The sequence below is a fragment of the Pinus tabuliformis genome, chromosome 2_1 (genome assembly GCF_031772625.1).
Source record: "Pinus tabuliformis cultivar Carrire ecotype Pingquan chromosome 2_1, CPIR1, whole genome shotgun sequence".
Classification (NCBI taxonomy): Eukaryota; Viridiplantae; Streptophyta; class Pinopsida; order Pinales; family Pinaceae; genus Pinus; species Pinus tabuliformis.
Genome location: NC_142299.1, coordinates 213414747 through 213424272, shown reverse-complemented (window position 1 = coordinate 213424272; position 9526 = coordinate 213414747). Strand labels below are relative to the sequence as shown.

General features: G+C 38.5%; 1 pseudogene; it reads left to right on the top strand.

Annotated features, from left to right (window-relative positions):
* The first annotated feature begins 2235 nt into the window (after nt 1-2235).
* LOC149199509 (annexin-like protein RJ4 pseudogene) lies at nt 2236-2991 on the top strand (annotated as a pseudogene).
* The last annotated feature ends 6535 nt before the right edge of the window (nt 2992-9526 follow it).

Below are 9526 nucleotides of genomic sequence, written 5' to 3'. Positions count from 1 at the left end.
CACACTAACCATTTAGGATTAGGTGTCCAACATTCCCCCCCTTAATCCGAAGGGTTATGTATGAGTCCAAGAAGAGAGCTGTAATACAAAATGTGCAAAAAAATGCATGGCAGCACTAGGCTGAATGTGCTCTATGAAATGTTGGTATAAAGGGCAGTGGTTTAAGGATGACCACCAACACTGGAACGCTTAGTGCAGTTCCTGGAACTCTTCCAAAACTGGCAAGAAACTGAAGTTTTCTGCTAGAGGAAGTGATCCTATTGTTTTAAAGAGGGAAACCTTCAACCATAAAAGGGAGGTCTCACCTCGCATAAAAGGTAAAACTTCAACCTGAAAAGGGAAGTCTCAACCTGTGATGGTTTAAGGATAACCAACAACTCTGGAATGCTTAATGCAATTCCTGGAACTCTTCCAAAACTGGCAAGAAGTTGGAGTCTTCTGCTAGAGGAAGTGTTCTCAATTTTGTTCCTGGAACTCTTCCAAAACTGTCAAGAAGCTGAAGTCTTCTGCTAGAGGAAGTGTCCCAGATTTCCAACTAAAGGCATGTTCACGGGCATCTTTGTCTCTGGCTACAACTCTGAAACTAGTGTGGCAGGTTGTGGCTCAGGCTTGCTTGATGTGACTTTGAAGCTTGTAGATGACCATCATTTCCCCCCCTGTCAGATACAAGGTGAGAAGATGGAGAAAACTCAACTGCAAGACTGTTCAATATTCTGGAACAAGTTCTGACATGTGTTTGGAATATTTTCTTGGCTGTTGATGCCCATTGCCAAGAAGCGATCCATCCAAGATGAATCTTTGTTCTTGCAGGACGTTTGTTTTTGAAGCATCTGTGTGAAGAATGGCTGGTTTTATGACAGTGCTTACATGGATGAAGATCAAAACAGTGATCTTTCAGATGGCCAACTCGGTCACAGTGTTGGCATTTCACGATCTGTTGTTGTTGTTGTTGTGGAAGAGGGGCAGAATCCGGAACAGCTGGAGGTGAACTGTCATGAGGAGCAAGTGAACTGTCATGAATGAATCCAGCACTCTGAAACTGAATGGGCTTGGCATAGTCTGGAATATGAAAGGACAAGTCCTTGTCATATCCAAGACCAGTTTTGTGCTTGTTGTGGACAAGCTGTTCCCAAGGTCTGATGATGGGCTTGGGAAGTGCAAACTGAGTTTTTGCATCTGCATATACAACTGCTGCTTTATTTGAATGAACTGTAACATTATTAACATGCTGCTGATGGGTGGTTGTCTCAACGTTCTGAATAGAAACAGGTTCAGAATGATGTCTATTTTGATGTAGCTCTTCTTGCTGTAGCTGTGATTCAAGCTGCAAAAAATCGATCTTTTCCTGTGCATTTTGTAGACATGTCTGAATTTCTTAGAGAGATCCTTTCCTGATTTGTAATGTGTCATCAACAGTAGATAATATCAGAGTTTTAAGGAACTGTAATACTTCACTGGTTCTGGCCATTTTTTCTTCAATGTCTGATTTACACCTTAAAAAACTGATCACAACTACTACTCAATGCAGAAAAGTAATATCTACTCACAGTACACAGCAATATCCTTTATAAATGTCAGCAAATGATCAGTGTGCAATATAAAAGATTACAATCAGTTCACCAAAATCTTTATGCAGCAGTGGAATCAAGGAATCAATGCACTATAATGAGTTTTAAATACAATGCCACAATTGGGGCAGCAACAACTGCAAACTTCTTTGGATCCTTCAAGTACTCCTTCAGAAATGATGGTTATCAAAACTTCAATAATTATAACACCATGTCATGGGCATTCTTTGAACTGTAATTTACAGCGGTCAACCTCACAAAGCATTAAACATATGAATGGCACCAGCAATCAAATCGGATCCAACTATAGGAACAGAAGCACAGAATCTCGGTTGCAAATGGAATTCGAACTATTCAAAGTGTATTTGAAACCAATCACCATACCATTGGATTGTATACCATTCAGGCCTCATACAGACTTATTTAAAACAACAGCTTCAACATATTTCAGGCAGCATCATAACGTATTTAGGAAGCTTTAATCACAGTTTTCGATGCATTCAATACAGCTCCAGGTCGGCACACAAATAAATCACTGAGCGATATACAAAACTGATTTCTTTCTCTGCAATAGAGACTTAATGTCCAGCACATACAGTGCACATATTAAGAGCAATAATCATCAAAAAAAGAAACTACCTTTCCAACCTGGACACCACCACCAGAAATGACGTGCATAGTATTGTCAATGCAGGTAAATCACTTAGTTTAAGGATGGGTGAAGAGAAGCCCCCTCCCTGTAAAAGGCCTCGCAGAGATAGGAGCAAAAACAGAGTTTGTAGGGAAGTTGCTGTATTTATGGAGGAAAATATCTGGAAAGAGCACAAATGAGAAGTCAATCATACAAATATTAGGACATAGAACTGCAGCACAACGCAAAGTAATCCGTCAAAGTTATTTTCAACTGTATGAAGAGGATCTCTTGAAGCGATTGGAATCTGAGCTTTCAAGTGACTTTGAGAAAGCTGTATTCCTTTGGGTACTAGATCCAGCTGAACGTGATGCGGTCATATCTCATGATGCAATAAAGAAGTGGAATGGAAATAATATATCGCTTTTAGAAATTTCCAGTGCTCGATCTTCGGCTGAACTATTGATGGTGAGGCAAGCATATCATATTCGGTACAAAAAGTCCCTCGAAGAAGACGTGGCTGAAGATTTCTAAGATGCAGTGCGAGTTGTGATCAAGTGTATTTGCTGTCCTGAAAAACACTTCACAAAGGTTTTGCGCTTAGCGATAGAAAAACTCGGGACAGATGAAGATGCACTAACACGGGTGGTTGTAACACGTGCGGAAGTTGACATGAAGCATATCAAAGAGGCATATGCTAAGAGGACCAGCAAGACTTTAGAATATGCAATAGCGTCTGAAACCTCTGGAGACTATCAGGATTTTTTTTTTTTTTTTTTTTGCTTACATTGATAGGCAAAGATCATGCTTAAGCTCATTCATCCGAATGGCGCCTTTTGAAACATTTATGCCTGAAATGAAGAGCTTTAGAATCTTAATAATTTCAAGCACACAACCTGTAGACACTGGATCATAAACATAATGCACAGGAATGTATGTGGCAAATCGAGCTTCAGATAAGATTACTCAACTCACAGATGATGTTTATCTCGGATCATCAATCTTGATGAAAAAACCTTGAACTTACTGATGCGCAAATCAAGCTACAGCGTAAGTTGGATGTCTTTGACACTTGGTTTCTCTTCCAGCAATTATGAATCCATAGAAAAATAATGTACAACGCCGCAGATAACAGTCAAAGGTTAACTGCAATCAATCGCCATTAGTCTAAGTATACCGAACTAAGACTTCAGATTCAATGGACCACAGTGATAAGACTTCAAATTGAATGGATAACATTCAAAGGCCAGACCGCCATCAGCATCGGACTGTTCAAATTGATTGAATGCGGTATCGATTCGTTCATGTTGAACACATGACAACAAACAAAGGCCGGACCGCCCTCATGAACACCTTATAAATAATGGGCTTTAGAGTATTGTCTGGCAGCAAGGCAGCTCAGTGATTTTAGAATGGGGAGCGAAAAGGCCATGAGGGAACAACTCCCACAGATTCTGTCTTCTTTTCTTATCCTCCTTGTGTTGCTGCTGCTTCAAATAGAGCCCGATGGTGCAGAAAACACAGCTTCGGACAGCATAGAGTTGGGTACCTCTCTCACTGGTAATCAGACCAGGATTTCTAAAGGCCAGTTCTTCGAATTGGGATTTTTCTATCTCAGCCACAACAACGTTAAAAAATGGTATGTGGGTATTTGGTATGCCTAGGCTGCAGAGCAGACAATCGTTTGGGTAGCCAACATGGAGCAGTGGTTGGAGAACGCGTCCAGCGTTTTTAATCTCACAGAGGATGGGCGTCTCCTTCTGTCGTATGGGGGATGCACACAAGGAATTCAACCAAGGCGTAAGGAATGAACAGCGTTTTAAGGACAATCAATTACAACAGCGTTCAAGCATATGAAACGTATGAATGTCAGAGAATAATGGTAAATCGCAGATGGAGCAGCGCTTTTAAATGGAGCATTTATGGACAGAGAGCGCAGGTAATGACAGAGAATGAGAGCGCAGGTAAGAGCGCCGATATGGCAGACAGAGGTTAGAGATGTCAGTCAGCAGCGGATTTCAGGCAGAAAATCCTCAGGGCAGAGCACACCCAGTGTCAAGAGCAGCTAATATTTAGTTGAACAAATATTCGTGAGAAAATATTCCTGAGATGCAGAATTGATGGCAGAAATGACTGCACAGAAAGGCCATAAGACAAATGGCTCACATTAATTATGCAGGGCAGGAATACGCCCGCTCTGATACCACGTTAAACACACATGGGAAACATAGAATGGAATGATAAATCATGTGAGTACATTTTTTTATTAACAGAAGATATACATTTATAGTACATTATGTGACTCTTGGGTTTCAGATCCCAAGGTCTCTTGGACTGCTTTTGTCCATTCAACTTCCACACTAACCATTTAGGATTAGGTGTCCAACATAAATGACTACTATAGTCCAAGAATAAAAATATGACCAAATAACAAGTAAAACAAGTATATGAAATACTCATTTATGTTAGTTATTTTTAATTACGTCACTTCGGAAATGGAAAATTGCAATTTCGATATTGAAGTGTTACATTGCACTACATGGGTCTTTGAATCCATCTGCATTGTTAAAATTTAGAGACAAAGGGGTCTCTGAATCCATCAATATTGTTAAAATTTAGAGACAAAGGGGTCTTTGAATCCATCTACAATGTTAAAATTATGAATACCCTTTTGTCTCTAATTTTTTACACTGCAGATGGATTCAAAGACCGCCTTCTTTGAATCCATCTGTAGTGTTAAATTTAGAGACAAAGGGGTCTTTGAGTCCATCTTTAGTGTTAAAATTTAGAGACCCCTTTAAGAGGGTCTTTAATTCTGTCTACAATGTTAAGTACGTAAAAATTACTCAAAATGACTAAAAATTTCTAGTCATAACAACATTTCACATAAAAATGACTCAAAATGCACATACATTATCTTGAATCCCTTTAACAAAAACTATTATCCATTGTGTTGTGAATAAAAGGTGATATGAGATTACTTGTGCTATGGAATGTTTGATATAAATAATTTACTTATAATAGTTCATGAATCTTAAGGAATATCATTTTCATAAACCCTTTGGAGTTAAGATGTTGTGCATTACCTTCATTTTGAACATATTCTAGAATATTGGCCTGGTTGAAATCTCCCTGAAACATAACATGTGATAAAAAAGAAATGTGAGTAAAGAAACAAAATTGCATAAAAGTTTTTCTTTCTTCTATGATATTGTTTCCTTTTCCACCACCTTACAACATTTACTTTGAACCATGTGGTGCAATTTCTAGTTTTATATGTTTGATGAATAGAGTGTTTAGAGTTTATATAGACTAATTTGTTATTTCCTTCTTGGGTGATATTCTTATACACTCCAAGACAAAAGAGGAGCATGAGTGACATTTGAGGATGGTGCTATAGGTGTTTCAAAAGTAATAATTGTATGCCAAGTTGAGAAAGTGGACTTTCTATTAAAGGAAAATCCATGATTTAGTTAACAATGTCTTAGAGGAGGGAATAACAATGGACCTAGGGAAGATTAAATCCATCAAAGGTTGGCCATCACCAAAGAATATTTCAAAGGTGATATTGTTTATGGGTTTACCTAGTTACCACATGATATTTATTGAAGGTTTCTATAAGATTGTACATTCAATTATTTCATTGCAACATAAATGAGTATAGACTGAACGAACTACAAATTGTGAAGATAATTTTCAATAGCTGAAATATTTATTAACCAATGCACCTATTCTGAAGAATGCAGATCCAAATGAGGATATTTTGGTGTGCATAAATGCATGTAAAGGAGTATTTGGTGGACCCCTTATGTAAGATAGGCATGTCATATGAATCAAAGAAAATCAAAGAACATGAAAGAAATTATGTTACCCATGACTTGGAGCTTACAACTATTATCCATGCATTGAAAATGTGAAGAAATTATCTTATGGGATGAAATTTTGAGTTGAAAATATACCATAGTGCTTTTAAATACTCACATAGACAAATTATATGGTTGGAATGCCCTAGTGAATCTGACTTTGACATCAACAACATTAAGGGAAAAGAGAATAAAGAGGTTAATTCACTCAGCAAGAGTGTGCATGTAATGCATGATATAGCTATTAGCATATACAACATAGACTCAAAAAAGAATAATTTTGGAAGATTAGGATCAAACTACACTATTTACAAATTAAAGAAGGCTTACAACAAGGTAATTCACAACAAAAATTTAAAGACTACATGCTAGAAGAGGATGGAATCCTCTTGCAAAGTAACACAAGTTTATGTTCTTATTCTCAAGAATTGAGAAATTTAGTGATAAGATAAATGTGCGATGCACCATATGTTGGACACCTAGGGTATGAGAAAACTACTATAGCTATAAGAATCTAATATTTTTGACTTAGTATGAAAAAACATGTGGTTGATTACATAGCCAAATTCATGTAATGTTAGAAGGTAAAGGCTAAACATAGACATCCAACATTATTTCTATATCCATTGTCCATTCCTAATTGCAAATGACAGACTGTTACCATAAATTTCATCACCAAGCTACCAAGGATAACAAGGTGAGATGATTCCATCATGTTAGGGATGGAAAAGCTTATGAAAGGCACACATATTATTTCAATTAAATTGGTTGATAAGGAATCCAATATCATGGAAATTTATATAAAAAGGAAATTGTGAAGTTATATTTTGAGTTGGGATAACCTAGAAAACAAAGTGATTATTGGGTTATGTATTATAAAAGAGTTGGAATAACATATGTTAAAGATGAGTAAAAATATAAAGGATACATCAGATATATAGAAATTTACGCAAACAAAGGACAAATGCATAGATAATTTAGATTGGTTGGGCATGTGTTTTTCAAAGTGAAGGCTAAAAGGAGCTCACTAAAATTGGGAAGCTACCCAGAATCGGTAGGACAATATTATGGGCCATTTGAAATCCTAGATAGGATAAGGTTGGTTATATACATTCTTGCATTACATGCATCCATGAATATTCATAAAAGTGTTTCATGTATCTTTATTGAAAAAGCATGTGCCTAATCCTAACCTTGTGATTGATAAAACTATGGTTTAGGTGGAGTACAAAGGGAACTTTTAGGTGGAGCCAATATGCATATTGGACTCAAAATTCAAAGTGCTCTTGTGCAAATCCATTATCTTGGTAAAGGCCTAGTGGACCTACTGCAATCCTGAAGATACCACATGGGAGCATGAAGATGATATGTGGGAGGAATTACTAGTAGAAAATGAGAAATTAGTGACTAGGTGTTGTTGGGAAAAGTATCCAATACGGAATGACCCTATCCCACTCTAAGGGTGACAGTACCTCAGCAACAATCAAAGCAAAGCTATCTAAGATTTCTTCTTTATGAGATGTAAGAGAGGGGAGAAAGAGATCCACTAACCGTTGTCTCTCGCTAGTGGTTGATCCAATCTTCTCTCTTTGCTGCTTGCTCCCAGCTCCTTGCTCTTTCACTGGCCCAGCTACACCAAGATCCTGCAAAATGACAAGAGAGGGAAACTACAAGAAGCATACATTCATAATTGATTCAAGGATTAGAATAAATCAAATACACAAGCATAGCAATATATGATTGAAACACATGCATATAGAAGAACCTCAAATGCTTTATTAATGGAAGAAGTAGAGTTCAGGGAGTGATACAACCATAAGAGGCCCAATCCAGCATCACCTCCCCAGCAGAAAGGAATCTCTATCTTCGCCTCCTTCAAAGCAAATCACCCAATAGTTCAAACCTCACACCAGCAGCACTTCTTTGCAAATACCAAATTATAGCCTCCAGATCTCATAGGGTAGAGATCCTTATATAGAGTTTTGGAGAGAGCATGAGTCAGCTTGATGTGTGACTAGTGTCCTCTCTAACTCCAGTTCTTCTTCAGTTCTTGAGTCCACTTGGAGATCCTAGCTTCCACTTGGAGTTTTAGAACATCTTACTCATCACTAGGCGAATTCCCTGATCCAAGTGTCATTTTGGAAGCTTCCTGGGCACTGACACATTGAGGAATGAGACCTCCACATGTCAAAACTCGCTCAACGCAGGTAGCCTTTGTTGAAGTTGACATTCAGTGCAGGTAGACCAAGGAGCAGTTGACATTCAGCGCAGATGCTCAGTGGAGCAGTTGACATGATCCAGAATTGACTTGTTTTTGAGTGTTTTTCAGTGGAGAACTGATTTGAAATGCTGTGGTGTGCTGACCTTGTTCCTCTAGGGGTAGGAACAACATGTTTAGGGACTTTGGATCCCTTAGATTATGGAAATTTCATGCTTCATGCTGTAAGGCACAAAAATGTCTATAACAGTTGCCCCCTAAAGTATGATGTCGTTTATCGGGTGAAATGCTTTATCAGGAGGATCCGAAGTTCATCCAATGCTATGGGGAGAGACCTGTAATAAGATACAATACAATACATTATTTTTCATACTGCTTTCATGATCTAGCTGAGGCGGGCATTCCCATGCTCAGCTTTATAAATACATTTTTGTACATAGAACAGACAATCGTCTGATGGTAGACTGATAATTTTGGTGAAATTATCATCCTTTGAGTAGGATGATCGTCTGCTGCAATGATGTACATGTCAAATGTCTTTATTTCCTGAATATATATCGCAGCCCGGATGGATGAAACTAGATCCGGGGTCTTCAAACTCGTTCGATCTTCACTCTAAGTACAAGTCGATCCATGTGAGAATTGCGCTGAAGTCGAACATGGAAAGACATCGCTTGATTACCGGTCAATGAGGTAAGCCGTTAACAAGCGCGAGAGGAATCACCAATAATGACAATGACCCTCAAGGTACTGCAGTACAATTCACGTGGTGTGAATAGAGGAATTGGCGTCGAACACCACGCAAAATCTTCTGGTCGAAGGTCATTGATGTATACCTGTCGCCGGAAGTGAGAAACTTGCCATTAAGGCATGCAAGCTTCAAAGTACTGAAGGGGTTGTTCCTAGATCAACTTCTTGGATAATGAGCTGATGTCGACAAGAAGCGATCCGTCAAAGGAGGGCCTTAATGAATCCCACATCAGTGACACGGAATGGAGCTAATGATTTTAATGGAGGTGAAACCGATCTGTGAAATATGATTCAGGGTGGCGGTCATGAAAGGATGAAGGATAATGTATGGCAGTGGATGGGACACGGTTGACTCTTTCTGAATGACTTATCTTGAACATGTGGCGACACTGATGTGATGGATCGGTAGCATTACCCCAAATGTGGATGGTATGGCGAGACCATGGTGATGAGACCGGTGAATGAAACAACCCAACCCGATGTGGTACGGAGGCAA